Source organism: Diceros bicornis, chromosome 26, assembly GCF_020826845.1.
Source record: "Diceros bicornis minor isolate mBicDic1 chromosome 26, mDicBic1.mat.cur, whole genome shotgun sequence".
Classification (NCBI taxonomy): Eukaryota; Metazoa; Chordata; class Mammalia; order Perissodactyla; family Rhinocerotidae; genus Diceros; species Diceros bicornis.
Genome location: NC_080765.1, coordinates 24519795 through 24540489, shown reverse-complemented (window position 1 = coordinate 24540489; position 20695 = coordinate 24519795).

Below are 20695 nucleotides of genomic sequence, written 5' to 3'. Positions count from 1 at the left end.
AGAACAAGAAATTTATTTTCTTACCAGGAGATTTGCTGACCTTATCCCTTCATTGTTACAAACTGTCTGTCTGTCCTAATAGACCTGTGGTTTCCAACTCTCCTGAGTGAAGAGTTGTCCCCAGGGGATACTTGCCAATATCTGGAGACATTTTTGATTGTTACAACTGAGAGGTGGTGCTACTGGAATCTCACCGGTAGAGGCTAGATGTAAACAAGCCCCCCATAACAAAGAATCATCAGGCTCAAAAGGTCAGTAGTGTCAAGGTCAAGAAACCTGGTATTAGAGTATGTCCTCTGGACCAGTGGCCCTGATATAGTTTCTCCTTTACTGTTACTTTTAAATGACAATCTTTATTGTATTTATGCTGTTTTCCTCCATTGTTTTGTATCCAATTTTGTTTTGTTAATATATGACATAGTAAGGATCTGTTGGATATGGTCTTGGAGAATAAATGTACATTGCTCAGAAAGCTGGATCTTGACATCACCTATGCGATAGCTTCTATGTTTCTTGTTTGGGTTTGTTGTTTGTTATGGTTTTGATATGTATGGGAAGAAGTGACTGTTTTTGTTGGGGAGCAAATGGGTAGACTATACTAGATGCCAATTGTTTTATTGGGTTAGTTCTTCCAACCTGGATTTTCTGAGACTTGTACTCATTTTATAGCAACAACACCACATCACCCCCACCCTTGGTTACCACAGGGAGAATAATTTTATAAAATATGACACTCTTATCCAATTAATGATTGATTAAACCAGGGTTGGATGGTTCCCTAGATTGAGTCAATCAGAGTGGATTTTTGACGACTTGTAGTCAAGGCCAAATTATTCCAGTCTAGTTTGGCTGCTGGGTTGAACTAAAGAAATGGAAATTTTGAGTATGATATTGATGACCATGTTTCTGTCATATGGACCAGAAAACAGAAAAGACAGGGCGAACAGAGACTTAATGACGTCTATATACAGAGAGGAAGAGCAGAGAGACTGAAAGAGTGTTACGACAATATGTGCTGCTGGCTCTGGTTGCAATTCTGTTCTTAGAGGCTGTGAGATTTCCTGTCGTTATGGAAAACTCGCCTTTTCTGAATAAACTGGTTTGATTGTAAACATAAAGTTGTATATTTTTAATCAGATGATACAATACTGTAGCTTTGTTTTATATTAAACAATATAATTTAGCCAACTTTCCAGGTCAATAAATACAAATCTACAAGGGCTGTATTTCATTTTTGATGAACATACTATGGTTAATTTAACAAATTCTCCTTACTAATGGGTATTAACAATGAACATCTTTGAACATTTTAAAAAATACTCACACAATTTTCTTCTACCCATAAATTCTCTAAGTTAGATTGCTGGGTCAAAAGACATTTTTATTCAAAATTGTTTACATATTATCATACTTCTCTTCAGAAAAATCACGTTAGTTTATATGTCCACTAACAGTGATTGGGAGATATAGTTTTCCCAAGATGATTACCAGAGCTAGATTTTGTAAATATTTTCAATATTTGCAATCTAGTGGTAAAAGTTCACATTTTAAACTATGAATTTATTTGATCACCAATGATCACACTTTTATTGGTGATTTGTATTTCTTATTTTGTGAGTTGCCCCTTGGTGTCTTTTGACCATTTTACACTTGGGAGTTTATACGCTATCATTGATTTGTAAGGAATCTTTATATATTAGGACATTCCCCTCTATTATTTGCATTGCAACATTTTTCCCTCACTTTATGCTTCATTTTCCTTTGATTTTTGGCCTTGTATGCACATACATTTGAAGAATGTAGGCATTTTTAAAACTTCTGTAGTCAAATTTCTCAACGTTTAATTTTTTTCTGGATTTTCCATTGTTGAAAAGAAAGGCAATAACTTCACCCATATTTTGTTCTGGAATTTTAATTTTTTATTTTTTTCAATATTTGATGCACCATAATTTATTTTGTGGAGTGAGTTGTGATACTCCCCTGGTTTCTGAATTTCTGGATTTCCTATCCACAACCATTTGTTCCTGAAGTTCTTTCAGTTCTATCTTTATAATATCTTTGGAATGTATCCCTCATTTCACCTCCAATTTCCTTACTTTGGCTAAGAATTCACTATTTTTGGCCTATATTATTGCAACAGCCTCCTAAATAGTCTCCCTGCTTCCAATTTAGAACTCTAAAATTCAGTCCCAGATGTTGCTAGTGTGATTTTTTGAAAAGCACTTCTGGGGGACTTCCAGGAAAGGTTTTGATTTGAGTACAGTTATTTAATTTTTCTCTCCAAGATTTCCATGGAAAATACTAGCTTAAGCAGTTTGAACCACTCTACAATATTCAGAGTGCAGATCTGGCAATATTTTTTAATTTTTCAAAATTAAATTAAAATCCTAATAGGACCCTATGCTTCAGAAGGACAAGAGGTTTGGTGTCACCTTTTATTGGATCTTCTGACTTAAGACACAAAGCACTATTGACCATTTAAATAGCCCTCAGAGCAAGAGGAGCTTCTATGAATTTGATAATATTCTGTCTATGATGAAGACTGCCTACTATGTATTTGTGAAATCCTCATTTCCAAGCTTTCTTGCAGTTAGGGTTGAGCCACGAGACTGGTTTTCATCAATGGACTGAGAGCAGATGTGAGGTGTGACATGTCCAAGGAGAAGCTCCAAGAGCCAACATAAGATTAATCTATTTCACTGTTTCTCTCTGCCGTGAGACTGTTATGGTTCAGATAGAGACAGTTTATTCATCCTGTGACCTGTAATGACATGCCCAAGGAGAAGCTCCAAGAGCCAACATAAGATTAATCTATTTCACTGTTTCCCTCTGCCATGAGACTGTTATGGTTCAGATAGAGACAGTTTATTCATCTGGTGACCTGTAATGAAGAAGATGCAGGCCAGAGTTGCAGCCAACCCACAGTAAACTTGAAACAGGAGTAAGGAACAAATCAGTGAGATTTTGGCATCATTTGCTTCTACAGCATAACTCAGCCAGAATCCAAGAGACCAAGGGGGGAGCTGTCAGTCATCTTAAAGACTAGGCTCTGAACTGGCATAATGTCACTTCTACTAAACTCTTGTGATCAAAGAATTCACAGGCCAACTTAGATTCAAAAGAGGGGGCACTGGATGGAGGTTGGTGTCAAAGAATTTGTGGCTATTTTTCATCTGTCACAATTTGCTTCTGGCCACAAATACATTCTTCTCACATGAAAAACAGACTCACTCTTTCCCAAGACCATCAAAGTCTCAGGGTATTATCATCTAAATCAGGTCCTGGTATAGATGAGGCTCTTTGGATGTGGTCCCTTGTGTATGGTTCCTCCTGATCTGAAGACCTATGCATTAAAGAGCTAAGCTATCTATCTCCCAAATATACCCAGCGTGCAATAGAAAGAAAAAGAAAAGGGGGGAAATGAGGTGCACACAACAGTTACCAGTCTATAGCAATTCTGAAATCCAGCCAGGAACACATAGCTTGTTCCTTGTTTTAGGCCCAGGTTTACTGTCCGGTAATGATTTTCCATGGTTCTTGGTTCCACATTCTGAGACGATTTCTTTCCAGAAGAAATAAATCAGGTATGTAACTGAGTAGCCTTCTTAGCCTTCTTTCTTCCCATAGAAAGTTGGAGACCCATAATGTTATGCCATCTGGCCCTTTTAGTAAAGTGCCAGTACTTCTGCCAATTTAATTCTCTTAAATATTATGTGAGTTTCCTATAAATCTTATTAGGCTTCACTCCATTATACAAGTGTATTCATGACAAGCTTTCTCTGGCTTCATTTTAGAGTCAGAGTGCTGTGAGACAACACCATTAAGATGCTTAGAAGCCTTTTTCTCTAGTTGAGAGAGTCCATGAGGCATGCCCATAAATCTTTTCTGAAGTATTAACAAAGGATCTCAGTCTCATCATTGAGATGATCTTTACCCTGAGGCTATTTCTTGTATTGAGATCTCTTTGCTGTCTTGAGAGTCTGGGAATGAGAAATGGTTTTCTTCTTTGAAACTATGGGTCTTGGCTTCCTAATATTTCCTTTAAATTCTTATTGAAATTGAAAACTAAAGAGTTCCTTTTAGCTCATCTTTCTCTGTCAGTACTTTATTATATGTAGCTAAACAAAATTAACTGGCAGTTTTAATGTTCTTCCTTAGAATTTCCTTAGCCAAATCCATGTTTATTCTGTATATTTTCTGTTTTCCACTTTAACACAAGCAACAATGTTGCTAAACTTTTCACCATTAAGGATACATATCCCCTTTATTCCAGTCTCTAATAACAAGTTCCTCACTGAACTTTAAGCTTTCACTAAGACTCCTTGAGGATCTTCCAGCTCTTGTGTGCAACTCAGTCCAAAAAATAATGTCACGTATCTTAGGTTTTTTTTGTTTTTTAATGGCACCCCACTCCAAGTACCAATTTATGTTCTGATCATTTATTGATGCGTTACAAAACTATTTTAAGACTTAAAGGCATAAAGCAACAACCATTTTATTATACTTATAATTATTTGACTATGGGATTCAATTAGGGCAGAACAGGAATTGTTATTATTTGTCTCTGCTCTACAATGGTTGGGATCTCAATTGGAAAGTCTCAACTGGCTGGAGATGGCTAGCATAGCTTGACTGGGGCCATAAGTGGAAGAATGACTTCCATCGTGGGTTCTCTATTTCTTTCTCTTGCCCTGGGACCAACTGCCATGTCATGAGACAGCTCTCAGGAGAAGGAAGCCATGTCAGGAGGACACTCAGGCAGCTTATGGAGAGGTCCACATAACAAGAAACTGAGGCTCACCATAAACCATGTGAGTGATCTTGGTAATGGATCTTTTGAGGCCTGCACACAACCACGAGTGAGTTTGGAAGTAGATTCTCCCTCAGTTGAGCCCTTACATGACCACAGCCCTGGCTCACATTTCATTGTAACTTCGTGAAGGATAATGAACCATAACCACTCAGCTACTCCTGGATTCCTGGTTGACAGAAACTGAGAGAAATATTTGTTGTTTTAAGCTTCTGAGTTTGGGACAATTTGTTATGTAGCAATAGACAATAATATTATTCTACTCTTTTCTCATGATAGTATGTTGGATACGTGTGGGACAGAAAACTTTTCTTTTTAGTTCATAGATTTATGAATTAAGAGGTAATATATCTGGCCCTGATGTAGAAATCTTGGGCTTTGTGCCTAGTGCCATGGTTGAAGGGGACTTTCAGGCTGACTCTCTTAGGGAGAGGAAGAGTATTTTATGAGTGTATACGTAGAAGCGAGAGAAGTGAACATGCATGAAAAGAGGATGGACTGTGGAACATAGCATTATATTGACAATATTTGCTGTTCCTTCCTCAGGAGGAGGGTTGTACTTCTCCACTCCATTGATACCTGATAGACCATGTAACTTTCCTTGGCCAATGAAATATGAGCAGAAGTGAGGTGTGCTATTTTGAGCAGGAGTTTTATAACCACCTTAAGATTCTTTCCTTTTATCTTTTTCCTCTGTCGTGAGAGCAGCATGTCCCAGATAAGGGTTGCTTCCTCAGCCTTGGACCTGGGGTGAAAAATATGTGCAGCAGCTGATTCATAATGACCACATAATGTGAACCAGAAATCAACCTTTGTTGCTGTAAGCCGTTGAAATTTCAGGGTCACTTGTTACTGTAGCATTACTTAACCTAAGCTGATTCATACAGTGACCCTCCAGTTGTGTTTTGCTGCCGCAGCACTCATAGAGGCTGCCTGCCCACCATAAGTCTCTGCCTGACTGTGGGGAGAAGAGCCCACGTAGACCCTCACTGGATTTGTAACAGAAACAGTAAATCAACGTTTTCTCTGTTAAGTTTCTGAGATACGGGAATTATGCTTTTTAAAAAAACTGCAGCAGAAATAAGCCCATTCTGACGAATACATACCTCTTCTCCCTGAGCATTGATTCTCTTTATTTAAAATTTTGATATTTGTTCATTATGGATTCTTGCATTAATTTTGATTATTAAAAATATTGCATTAAAATAATATTAATCTTGATTACTGAGTTTTTGGGAGGGCATCCTTAAATTTTGCACTGATGTGAGTGTCTCACTCGCTTCACCTTAATCCCGGCCCTGCCCTGAGGTGATGCAGATGAATACACTTTTGTTCTTGAAGGCCACATGACTTGACCTTATCGTCTGTTATAACCATAAAGCTTTGAATCCTAAGACTACCTGGCCAGAGTATTATAGCACCATTAGAAGCATAACGTCATGGGGTTTTATAGGTAGAAAGTATCTTAGAGATAAACTATCCCAAATCTTTCTGTTAGAGAGGAGGAAACTAAAACTTAAAGGGATAAAATAATTTGGCCAAAGCCACATAGCCAATAAATTACAGATCTCCAAATATCCAAATATCCAAACTCATTATCTTCTGCCTCAAGTTTAGCATTCATTCTGCTACAATAAAAAAGCCAATTCTAGATCCTTTCCTTCACAAAAAGAAATCATCTCCTTGTTAAATTTCATTTGGGTACTCTGGGAAAAAATGTTGAGAAATAATAAAAATCTGGAGTTCCTTTCCTGTAACTCCAGAGTGTGATTTTATTCCAGTTTAGTCCATAAATTGACATGGATTATGAGGTTGTGTGGTATTTAGCTTTATGATAATTACCTATTTGAATAGCTGATAAGAGTTAATTTATCCTGAAGACAACTAGAAATAAAAGAATAATTGGGTTATAAAATTAAAGCAATAACATCTGTAGTTTCTACTACACTGAACATATTTGATGTAGAGAATATTTCAATTAGGCTGAAAAAAACCTGTGTATGCTTTTTCTTCCTTATATTCTTCCTCAAAAGATAAAAAGGCTTACCACACTCACAAAATAATCAAAACTAGGAATCTTTCCCAGCCTTTTGGTATTTCACATTTGTCTAGAGAAGAGTATACGCCCTTGACCTTAGATGCTTTTATATGATAAGTCAATGCTGATGTGAAATAAGTGGTCACCCTCTGTGAATTTAGTTTAGTAGTATGAATGGGCAGTTTCTGCATGATTAGTGGCCTTACTTAAATCAGGAAGTTATGGATTCCAATGTTGGCATTATTGATAACTCTCTGTGACTTTGGGTAAGTTGCTTCACCTCTCTGGGTCTCAGCTTTCTTACCTACATTCACTCATGACTTATTAATTCAACTAGTGTAAACTGATGGCCTTGTTTGTTTCAGACACCCTGCTGAGCACCAGGGGAATGGAAAAGATGTAGTCCCTGATCTCAAACAGCTTATGATAAAAGAAGCTCCTTATTTTATCCTCCACACAAGACAAAACTTGATAAGTTCTGTATAAGTGGTATAAAAGAAAGCAGAGATGAAAAGGAAGTGAGGAATCGCTTCCATCTGGAAGCAGTAGCACACCAATGTTGGGTTGGGGAAGTGGGGAGAAGTTTGCCTTGAGTGCAGACAATTAAAGGAAACTCAAAAACAACAATAAAAGCAACTCACAATCAGTCTACTTTCTATTATCACTGTATGCTGACTATTCTCAATAAGATCAGTGATAAAATACTCCTCTCCACTGAGGTTGACTATTCCCACCCCTGTTATGCCACTATCTGGAAGGTTGAAGAAAGGATTCAGAAAGGAGGTAGAAGAGAAGCCTGACCTTGAAGCAGAGTTAGGTTTATGGAAGAATTGTTGGAGAACTTCCAAGGCAGATATGGTTTAAAGTTTGGTGGAGGCCAAATTGCAGAAAAATATATATTATACCTCATTGTTTTATTTATTTAAGTCTTACTCTACAATGAGCATAGTATTTTAAATCTAATTATTAATATTTAGAAGGAGTTCATTGTTAGCTCTTTAATGCATGCATATTTATTTTTAAGTGTTATTAACTGGCTAGAAAAAGAAATATGTGTAATGTGATGCATTTAGTGAAGCGTCTTTGAGAATTGTTATGATCACTTTGACTTGAGAAATAGAAATGGAAAATGAAATTGTGAGAAAAAGGAAAACTTTTAGGTTTGGGAGTGCCCTTTTGAGTCAAGAGGCAAATCAAAACCTTATATTCAATATCATCAGCTTCTTTCTTTTCGTATTACTAAAATTTTCTTCATTAACCAAGGTAAAATAGTTGACTCAGTAAGAAATAGTCTCCTACTTCTAATATATTTGACTTAAGAGTTAACAAAACAGTTAGGAGGTGAATTTATATTCTGATATATCAATCTTGGAGTATTTGGACCAATGATGGATACAAGGTGGAGGTTAAAAAAAATGGTGAAAGGCAAAACCTTGGTCATAGGAATGACTTTTTTTTTTTTTTTTGGTGTGTATTATGCTTGTTCAGCTATTGCTTCAGCCCTAGACCTGACTTTTTGGTCTATCTCTTGAAAAAGCTGCTGAGTCAGTCGCAGAGCCGTGGTGAAGCCATGGTCCAAGAGGAATCAAGTAGGGAAAATCTCGTCTGCTGTCAGCTACCACCATCTCATGCTCACCTTCAGCATTCAGACAAGGGATAGGGGAGGGGTTCCACTCCAAATTGCTTCCTTGGTCACTCCTGGGTTTTAAGAGCTTGGGAGTAATGAGTACTTAATTTCTCTCTTTGTGGGAGTGGGTTAGGAAGGATTGGGTAAGCCAATTCGCACTTCCTTATTCCTTAAGCTAACTCAGAGACCATCGGGAACAGATGTCAAGGAAGAGTAGCATATCCTGAAAAGCCTGAATGTTTTGGTATGGCTGAAATACAGAATACTTGTGGTGCAGTAAAAGAATATGAACCCAGAGAGTAAGCGGGAGAGGATGTATGTAGAGGAAAGAGAAGAGGAGCCATATTTATTATTCCAAGGGGTTTTGTTTGAATCCAAAGGCAAAGGGGGCCTTTGGAGCCTATAAACCAGGGGATGATGGAGAATAACAGCAATGTCAACATGTTGAAATATTAGGAATATTTTCCTAATGGTGAGATAGATTACAAAGAGAGTAGGCATGGTTGATATTTTTGAAAATGATAGGCTTTCATCTGATGAGGTTTCACTATGGTATTGCCTGAGGGTTGAGTAATCTACTCTAGTCCTTTGGGAGTACAAGGAAAGATTTCTTATTGCCAAAGATCATGGAATCCTGGAGAAGGCCATTAATTGTTGGCAGATCCATTCCCTTTTTTGTGGATATAATTAGGATGTATTTGGATTCCAAGGGTTGGACTGAATTATTTGTCAATTACTTTTAACTTCATAAAAAATATCCTTCCCTATAATTTCTTCCCATTCAACTCCAATGACTGAATTTACAATTTTCAAGATGTAGAACCCAGTAGTTTCCCTAGACAAAAGCCGAGCTTTCCAATTTCCCAACCATTTATAATATCAAACACTCTTTGCCCTTCATGTCCTCTTTTGAAAGTCCTCATGTGTCCCAGAAAAGGTGTATTCATGGCTGTATTGGTGTGTTTGCTACTTGTGTGTGTTGCCATGTTTTTTCTTCAGCACAAAATCAAATTGGCCAGATAGTTTTATGTCCTTTTGGACAAAGAAGCTTCAGTATCAGATTCATTACATTGTATTTACCTTCAGAGGAGCTATCTTGCCAGCTAATTCCTGAGAGCATACAGTACAGCCCCTGCTGTCTAGTATCTTGCCTGCCTGCTGTGTACACGGAACTTTTCTAAAATGACCTATAAACATATGAGCTATTTCTGCATATGTTGATGTCTCCCTCATCTTTTCCTGCTCCCCAGAGTCTGTGCATGAAGAATACTGTCTTAAAATGTAATAACATTCCATGACACTTTATCACTCTAATAGCTATAAAATTACCAAATACTGCACCTTCTGTTTTTCTCCATAGTAGCTAGGGAGACAAATTCATGTGCTCATCTTTCTTCAGAAAGCAAAACTGACTAAAGGTCAAGTGTTTACCTTCTCATTTCAGCTTGTTGCTATTTCATTTGTGATTTATCCTGTTTTCACTCTCTCCCTTTCTGACCCACAGCATCAAAATATAAAGGTGGTCAAAGCCAGGACTGGAAAAATTCAGATGAATTAAATGGTGTGCAGAAAAGGGTTGATATCCTTTAAATGTCTCCATAGAGAGTTTTAACTTTATTCTCCCTGGAAGGAGGGTTTGGGGATTTACTCATTGTGTAGTTCCATTTTTAACAACTCATGCCATCATGTTGATACCAAACTGAAATTACCAGGATTCGACTTGGCTTAGTCACTTTTAAAAGCCCTTAATGGATCTCCATTGTCTGTGAGCACATCCTGGACTCACTCAGTCTTTTCAGTTTTAGCTTTTTCAACCATGAGCCATTTGACCTCATTACTCCTGGTTACTCATTCTTGTAACACCCCATATGATTTCATATCCATATACCTTTATACCCTCAGTTCCTTCTTTCTGAGATACTTAATCCTTCAGAACTTAGACAATAAACTCTGTAAGGGCAGGGATACCTGTAGTGCCTTACCCAGTGTCTGATGTATAGTAGACACTCAATAAATGTTTACTGACTGCCTCACTCAGCTCAAAATTATCTCTTTATTCCTGAATTATGTCTGTTTATAATTCTTTCTGCAACTGTCCAGGAGGGTCTGCATGCAGGATGTTTTTTTAATCTTTGTATATTTGAAAATGCTTTTATTTTGCCTTTACATTTAGCCACAATGAAATTATAGGTTATGGTTCTTGTCCTCTCAGCACTGTAAAGATCTATTACTCCATCGCCTTCTGGCATCAATTGTTGTCAGTGAGAAGTCTGCTGAAAGTGTAATTAGAAATTTTAACTGGCGCTATAGAGAAAGTCGTTCCTTTGTGGGTAATCTGTATTTTCTTTCTGGTAACTTCAAGATTTCAAGATTTTTTTCTTGTTGTCGCTAAATGTCACTAGGATGTGTCCAGATGTGCATTTATTTTCATTTTTACTACCTGGATTTGGTGCATCTTTCAACAAGTCTGGAAAATTCTCAGCCATTATCTTTTTAAATATTTCTACTCTGCCATTTGCTTTATTCTATGCTTTTAGCATTCCTATTAGACATATTTTGGAGCCTGTCAATTTATTCTCCATGTTTCTTAACTATTGTTCAATAAAAAAATGTTTTTATCTCTCTGTGCTGCATTCTTACTAAATTCTCAGTAGTTTCTTCCAATTCACTAATTCCTGCTTAATATATCCAGTCTGGAGTTTACTGATTTAAAAATTTTAAGGACCATATTTTTCATTTCCAACATTTATAGGAGAGACTTTTTAAATATACATTTTATAACCATTTCTGTCCCCCCATAACTTCTTGTTCTTTTTTTAAAGTAACATTTTTCCAGCCTTTATTTCTTTCAAGGATTTGAAACATTATTTAATTTATTTTTAATTAGATTCCCCCCCCCCCTTTTTTTTTTGGTGAGGAAGACTGGCCCTTAGCTAACATCTGTTGCTAATCCTCTACTTTTTGCTGAGGAAGATTGGCCCTGAGCTAACATCTGTGCCCATCTTCCTCTATTTTGTATGTGGGATGCCTGCCGCAGCATGGTTTGATAAGTGGTGCGTTGGTCCACGCCTGGGATTTGAACCTGCCAATCTCAGGCCACTGAAGTGGAGCACATGAACTTAACCACTACACCACCAGGCTGGCCCTGATTTTCACTTTTTTCTAGCTTTATTGAGATATAATTGACATATAACATTGTGTAAGTTTAAGGTGTGCAACATCTTGATTTGATACATTTATATATTGCAAAATGATTACCACCATACCACTACTAACATCTTCATCACATAATTACTATTTCTGTTTTGTGGTGAGAACATTTAAGATTTACTCCCTTAGCAACTTTCAAGTATATAATACAGTATTATTAACTATAATCAGTATGCTGTACCTCAGATCCCCGAACTTATTCATCTTATAACTGGAATTCATACCTTTTGATCAACATCTCCCCATCCTCCCACCCCTTCCCCAGCCCCTGGTAACCACAATTCTACTCTTTGTGTGTATGAGTTTGGCTTTTTTAGATTCCACATATAAGTGAGATCATACAGTATTTGCCTTGCTCTGTCCAACTTATTTCACTTAGCATAATGCTGTCAAGGTCCATCCAAGTTGTTGCAAATGGCAGGATTTCCTTCCTTCTCATGGATAAATAATATTCCATTTTATATGTATATATACCATATTTTCATTATCCATTCAGTGACACTGTTCCTCTTACCCACTCCAATGCATCCAAACTCACATTTTTTTGCTCCAGTGGTGTGCTGGACCTTCTCTTGAATCCTGGACTTCCACAAAGGCTCTGTCATCTGTGGGTGATTATCTAAGATGGTGTTTTCTCAGATTCTGGCTGAAAGTGGGTGGAGCCAGTTCATGGGCCACTGCAGGGTCCACAGCCAGGACCAAGGTCTGTCTGCCTATTATCCAACACATGGAAGAGGAAGACTCCTCCCAGGTCCCTTGGCATATGGTGCCAGATCCCACAGTTCCCTAAAGGCACTTTTGTCCATGAATGGATGCTGAATTATTGTTATTGAGCATCAGGGGACAAAAATGAGGAACTTCTTATGCCACCATGATTCTGACATCACCCACTGGCACATAATTATTTTAACATTAATTTCAGATTATTCTATTATTTTCATTATTGTTATTTTCATTAATGATCACCCATTTTTTTATTGCTCATTGTTGATTCTATAGGATTTCTTCCTTAGCATTAGATCTCACTGTATATTTTATTATTTTTTATTGTAGGCTCATCTTCAGTGAAAACCTTTGTCCCCATCCTCTTCTTCCCTGTGCTCACTCCTCCCTATTGAACAGTTTTGCAGCTGGCTCTTCAGGACCCCCAGTCCAGAGCCCAGTTTCCTCTTGTTGAATTAAGGCTATTTGGGGTAATATTGAGATAACACAGATGCAGCTACTGAGCCATTGGGCTGCTTATCCAAGTTTTGGAGAGTGGCTGTGTCTACTCCCTCCTGCCTGCCTCACTATCCCATTGTAGTAAGTCTCAGCTTTTTCAGCTTTCGTTCAGAGGTGGGAAAAGATAGTCTAGCTCCTGGGCTCAAGCAGTAATCTTGGCTCTTGTCCCCTTCCCATTTGTGGGGAATGTTTAGTCTCTATTTTCTTGTGGGAGCCAAGCCCCAGGCTCCCTTTTGTCTACTGCAGCAGCTCGTTTACCACCTTGGGTTTCTGATCTACAGATATATTATCCTTGGCTATATATATTTTTGGACTGGTGTGACACGAGACTGGAGGGAAGGACTTTTATTTTGTGGTTAAAGGAGAGGTTAATTTTTCCATCTTACTCTCACAGAATATAAATAAGAAAGCCTGTTGCTCTATTTGCTACAGGAAGTCATCTTACCACTATAAGGAACCATCTTGTGACCATGAAGAAAGTTAATATTAGGGCAATGTGTCAAGTATATGTATATATCTTTTTAATTGTTTTTTATATCTTATATAAACAGGGATTTCTACGTATTACTTTTTATATTTTCTCTTTTGTTGTCATATGTTTGGAATAGCAGTAGGGCTTCAAGATGTATACCTTATAATTCTCCCTTGACCAGAAGTCAAGCTATACATTTTTTTTTAACTTATTTATTTGTTTATTTTTCCCCCAAAGCCCCAGTAGACAGTTGTATGTCATAGCTGCACATCCTTCCAGCTGCTGCATGTGGGACGCGGCCTCAGACTGGCCGGACAAGCTGAGCATCTCTGTGCGCCCAGGACCCGAACCCAGGCCGCCAGCAGTGGAGCTTGCACACTTAACCGCTAAGCCACGGGGCTGGCCCCAAGCTATACATTTTTAACTCCGCTCTCTGGAGTGGATGCAGTGGTGACCTGCCCAGCTTCCCATCCAGACCAAAGCACTCAGTCCCCAGCTTCCAGCAGTGTTGACTGCTGACTGCTCACAGCTGAGTCACTCGGCAGGCATTTTCTTCAGCTGAAGGGAGCTGCCTTGCCCAAGGTTATGGCCTTTCCTTAGGAGCAGCTCAAGTCCAGTGATTGGTCAGGTGGAGACAGAGAGGCCTGACCCCCTTGCTTTAATTCAGGGCAAGGATATAAGGCCATCCCCCATCCAGGCCTCCCTGGGATGAGCTCAGACCTTCGCTGCACTAGCACTATAGTCCAACTTCTTCCTTTTATCAATGTTGCTTCACTCACTGCCTTACAGGTATTAATTCCAAGAGCATCTCTTAAAGACCTCCTGCTCTCAAACATCTAGCTCAGTAGTCTGTGTCCTGGGGAACTTTAAGATACGGCTCTATGGGAGGAGAACACCTAGGTGTCCCCAAGGACCTTGTCCTGCTGCTTCCTCATAGCAGACATTCAGGAATGTCTGTGGAAGGAATACATGAATAAAAATAAAGCTGCCTGAATTTGACCTGCAAGTTTTCCCAAGCTACATAATTTTTCTGATTTTACTAATAAAACTTGGACCTTCCAAGTCTGAGAAATTAATCTCACGCTTAGGTAAGATAACTTTGATTCACTTACTTTGTAAGTTTCTATTTTAATTGAACTTTCATGTTGCCTGGATGAACCTCGCATGTTGACACTTTTGTAATACATTTGAAGATGAATTACTTGCACGCACAGTATTAATGTGGGAGGTGGAGGCAGATAGCAGTATGATCAAGAACTGAGCACGGGCTGTAAATTGAAGTTTGGCAGTAGGAAGGAATGGCAGTGTTGGAGAATGGTAATGACGGTAATTCCTTTTCAAACGTCACTGGGGTTGGGACAGCACGGTAGCTTTACTTCCCAGAAAACTGACTCGAAACCTTTGCTGGGCACTCTTTTTTCAGGATTGGCAATTACGATCCTCCAGGCAACTTTCATCTCAGAGGGCGGAGAAAACTGTGCTTGCTCTCTGTGGGGAGCATAGAGAGAGTGATTGATGGGGAGGCCCGCATCTGGAGAAACAGTGTGGTGTGGTCACGTGAGGTATTTCATAAATGTGTTGTCAGGTGCCGGAAAGTTCTCTAGGAGGATATTTAAATGGTCCATTGCCATGTTGGCATTAATAATAATTAAAACGTCAGCATGTCCTGGATCACTGAGATGACCACCAGTGGTGGACCCTGTTGTGTACCTATCCTGTGTCCTATTTGCCATTCATCTTTTTCAAAGCCCCATCTTTTTTCAGGTATCCCTATTCCTCACTCAGCCCATGTTTTAAAGGCCGAGTCTGGTTTCTTTATGCAAATCATGGTAATCCCATTTCCCTTGCAAGTATTAGTTTCAGAAGCCCAGATTTAAGTAAGTTAGCATTCCCTGCTGACTTAAACGTGTGGGGTAGGCACAAGATTGCCAGAATGACCTTTTATTTTGCGGGGTGGGGAGGGAGGTTTTTTAAAAATGAGAAGCCAGTTTCCCTACTTGCCTCTAGTGATCATGAAGGAAGCCATCTTGTGTACATGCGGGAAGCCATCTTGTGTATATGCAGGAAACCATCTTATGACCATAATGGAAACTAATGTGAGCCCACATACAGAGAAAAGCAGTCGACAAAATCTCAGAGAAATGGAAAGAGTCCTGATTTTACTTACTGTGGGTCCTGCCTAATCCTGACTTAATAATATATGAACTAATGTATTTCCTTGTTGTTTAAATAGATTAAGCTGAGGTTCCCTAGTACTTACAGATGAAAACATCTTATTTGACATATCCTAGTGATCAAGTACTATCTTTGCATGTAGTTTATAATTTCATTGGTACCAAGTAATCATCGGTCCCAATTAAAGGCAGCATTTACCTTTAAAGATCTAGGAAAGCAGATCAGGCTGTCAGTAGATTGGCATTTCCAATACCTAAATAATAATAATGACTTCCGGTCGAAGTTGACTGGCCATGTGAGTTTATTCCCTCTCTATACCGGTACCTCAATAAAATGATAGTATAGGAATGAAAATAATGTTTAAATACTCGATGATAAGAAGATGAAAAGAGAGTCATTGGAAGAAAGAGTTCATCAAATTTCTGGAAGATAGATAAGATATGGAGGATTGAAAACTGGTGAAGCAGAATCAAGGAAGCCACAGAATATGTACAGAAGGAGATTCAAATGAAGAGGGAGCCAGTAAGCCCTTCCATGCCTTTAAGGACCCCTTCCATACTCCTTTAAGGACTATGAAATATCAGGTACAAAACTGGGTAGGATTACAATGTGGTGCAGAAAATAAGGCAATTAATCAAAATTCTATATATAAAACAGTCAAACCCACTTCATCCTGGAGGGCATGGAAGCCTGGCTTCCACGCCAAGACTTTAAAAAAAGAGGTATTCTCTTCCAGAGAAACTGGAAGTCTCCAGAAGAATCGAGACTTTACATTTTATCATTTATGGGCTCACTGGGTAATGATTCACTTGTTTCCCCAAACTGGTCTCACTTAGAGCACATTGGCAAAATCCACAAGTTCTGTCCATGCTACAGTGCTCTTATCAGGTTTAATTGACTTGTTCTTGAGCATAAACAGTCAAAAGTCTCCAAATGGGAGACCTGCAACGTGGAGGAGAGACATCAAAACAAACAGACACAAAACATGATTCTGGAGGAAACAGACATCATGCAAAGAACGGGAGGGAACTTCAACTGTAATGTGTGTTCTCAGAGAGATTTCAGAAAATGTTGCAATATTAAAACAAGCACAGGGCACAGTGAAACAGAATAAACACATACCAAGAAATGCCTCCTAGACAGTAAATATATATTTGTCAGAGTAGAAAATAATTCAACAGAAAAGTTGGAAAATTAGACCTGGGAAATCTCTCAGAAGTAGAACAGGGAAACAAAGAGGTGGAAAATACGAGAAGGAAACCCAGAGGGTCAACGCAGGAACATTCAGCATCTGACCAGGAGACAAATGACGGGGGAAAGTATCAAAGAAGGAATCAGGAAATTTCTCCAGAACTGAAGGACTTAATGTTCAGATTGAAAATGTACACCTAGTGCCCAGCACAATGAATTAAAAAAAAAAGCAGAAAAAAATCCCCTGGAGCACATTACCACAAAATGTCAGAACATCAAGGATAAAAGGAAAATCCTAAAAGCAAAGAAGAGGAAAAAATCCAAAAAGAAAACAAAAAGTCAACATCAGACTACACATCAGGAACTCTAGATATTAGGAGCTTTTGACTTTCTGAGGGAAAATCCTGTCAACTCAGGATTCAATACATAGCTAAAGTTCAATAAATATGATGGGAGAATAAAGACATTATCATAAATGTAAGGTCCGGAAGGGAATCTCCAGGGAAACAAGAGAACTTGACAGAGTACTAAATTTGTAGGAGAGGTTGAACAAAATTAAAAATATGTCTAAAATAATTAGTTCCAAAAAAAATTGAACTCCAGGCAAAAAGTCATACAAGAAATAACATTTAATTATAGCAATGGCTGTGTAGTGAAACACTTTTAAACAGTCATAATAATGAAATCACTATTGACTTTCAATTTTAAGAATCAACCCACTGATAAAGCTCAGAGTACTAATTACCATCAGAGAAGAAAATGTAAGTATTGTACATTTGACATTGTAAAAGTAATAGCACCAAAGTTGGGAAGTAGAACTAGGAGCAGAACTGAAATGGGTACCTATATTCTCACATTAGGAAGTAGGAAGTAAGAATATACTGTTTTGATGGAAGAAAAAATAAAGGTTTGTAAAAATGATTTTTAAAAATTAACAAACAAAATGACACATAATTTCACATCTTCTGTTTCCTTTGTTCATTTAGAATTATTTTGGCAGGAATAAAAACAAAGATTCTTTTTTGCAATCAAAAGATATTTTCATGAAAGAAGACTTGAGCTTCTGATGTTATGAAATCAAGATTTTGATTTGTCGTCATGAAAGCAACAACATATGACTTCAATTCTCACAGGCTAATACAAAAATAAGAGAGGTGAGCATGATATATAAAGGATGCTATTGAATCAAGTGAAGGCCAAGTAACATCATAGGGGCTGTTCCAAAATAAGTTTTGTGGTTAGTTCGTGCTAAAAATTGGAGGGACAATGCTAAAATAAAAAGAAACTTGGCTATGGTAATTTATATCCCATTCACTTAATGGGTGCTGATTTACCACAATATTAACCATATTACCATCATATAAAATTAACGTTACAAGTTTAATTTTATTAATTTTGTGGTTTTGCTTACATTTAATTTGCAATTTTTTTAAGTTGTGTAATAGCTAAAAGCATTTTAACTTCATTTGGAGAACTAAGGAGAGACACATGTGGATGGCACTGGGGCCTCATTTCCTCACCACTGTCCCCTTTGCTAATATAGCAGGGAGTTGGCTCAGCAGGTTGGAGTTTGCTCAGTGGCAGAACAAGCTGAGACCAGAGCTGAGCCTTCCTTCCCAACAAGGTCAGATCTCTAACCAAAGGCTCCACTGTTACAGAGTTGCCTAGATCTTCACTACTCATAATATGATCTGTGGTCTAGCAGCACTGGCATCCCCTGGGGGATTTTAAGAAATGCAGAATCTGGGGCCTCACTCAGACCTACTGAATCAGAATCCGCATATTAACAAATCCCCAGGTGTTTCATGCACATTAAAGTCTGGGAGGCACTGACCCTGCCCTGTCCCTATTACCGTGTCTGAGTACAGGAGCAGCATCCATCTCTGTGGAATCCTCTCCCACGGTGCTACCAGCCCAGCTCTGCCCAGCCTGAGCATCCCTCCTCTGAGGACCATCAGAGCTCAGGGGACCATGTGTGCTCTGACACACCTCTACTTGTGTTTCTTAACAAACTCTCTAGTGGTGAGTGTGGCCCCATTTCCCAATGTTTGTTGCTTTCATTGGCCCAGATTCCTTAGCTGTAAATCAGAATGGTAATAATACTTTTCTCATAGCATATTGTGAGGCTTACATGTCAAAATCCGTATAAAGCGCTCAGCACAGAGTAACATCTCAATAAATGTGGTTATAATTATTAGCTATTATCCAAGAGTCCCGGGTGATAACATTCAGCAGGAAAAGGCTCATATGTTAATGGTCTCCAGCCTCAGCTGTCATCGGGTTTATTTCCCTCATCAATAGCTCATTACTTGATTGTCAAGTCACAGACGCTGTAAGCCACACACCATCACACCGAATAATAGCAATTATTGCAGGTCTCATGTGTAAAGCATTACAGAGCCGGTATCCCTCTCATCCTGAGCGAGGTCTGCTGGAGCTGGTGGTAGTGAGGAGCAAAGCTGTTGCCTGTGTCGGTGGGAAGATTGTCTCTCACCCTCACAGCGCAGTCCAGTTTGTCCCAGGAGTTTCCAAACTCTCCCGCCCTGTGTCCCAATGTTTTACAAAGCCAAAACAGCTCTTTTCCTTGTGTTTTTTTAACTCATTTCTTGATGTTCTGCCTTCTCCTTAGACAGTTAGGCGTATGCCCATAGGCGCTGTGTGGAGCACAAATCTCATATGCTGTGCTGGGAGAGACCTTTTCCCTACTCCCACCTCTCGCCCCCAAATAGAAGCATTGTAACTGAACAAAACCCTTTCCCCTGGGACCCTCTTCCTAAGATGACCTCTTTTCAGATGGAGCTTCAGTCCCTCAAACAGGCTTTCAGAAAGCCCTCTCTATCGTGACTGCAAACATACTTCCTCATCTTGCCTCAATCCCAAGAGTGACTGAGCTTAATGTCCATATGGGGTCCTTTACACTTGAAATGACTGATTCTACAGAGTCTGGAAAAGAGAAGACATGGGGAGATGCGAACATGATCTCTTAATTTTGAAAGACCATAATGTGAAAGTGAGATTTGATATCTGCTCAGAAAGGCATTCCCAGAGCAAATGAACAGGAAATAATAGAAAGAAGAGAAAGTACCACTATGACCATCTTACTTTCCGTGTGGAAGGTACAATATGCTGTCCAATGTTATCATATTTAACGCCCCAAACAAGGATTTGTTTAACAGATGAGACTGGCACAGGCTAAGTAACCAAGCTGGGATCTGAACTCTTCTTTGTTTTACTCCAGAATCCACATCCTTTCCACTACATTATATGGCTTCATTTTATGAAATCAACTGATAGGTCGTAGTAAATTCCCTGTCATGGAGAGCATTCAAGCAGAGGTTGGAGGCCTCTGGAAGGCCTGGCCAACTGTCCCTAGGCTTGGAATGAAGTCAAGGGCTCATGAGGATTGAAGCCTGAGGTAATTCCTAGAGTGACACCATAAAGCAAGTGGTCTAGAAGAAGGTTATCAATTCCAAACAAAGCAAGAGAATAAGGAAGAAACAAAATGTAAGACTAAAAGTACGCAGAAGCACAGTTAGCTGATATATTGTGAGATGCATTGCAGAATAGGTGAAGGAAGATCCAGAGCTAATTTGACAGCCTCTGGGCCAAAATCTGCCCGTAAGCATGTTTTGTTTGGTCTTCAACGATTAATTCCTTTTTAGTTAATTGCCAACATCTAAAAATTGGTAGATTTCACCTACAAATCCGGATTTCAAGACTTCTCTTGAAAAATGGGAAGATCTAGAAATACTGGGCCTACATTTCTGCATGGCAACCTCTGAGTAGTGCTTGATTCTATAGGCAGGGTACATGCACTCTGAGTTTTAGGTTCCCACCACATTGTATGGCCTTACCTCCAGCTGTATTTACTTGTTTACATTATCTATCAGGACTCTGAAAATAACTGAAACAATTTATCTTTTCTGCTGCCATGTAGGAGTGCAGTTTAGA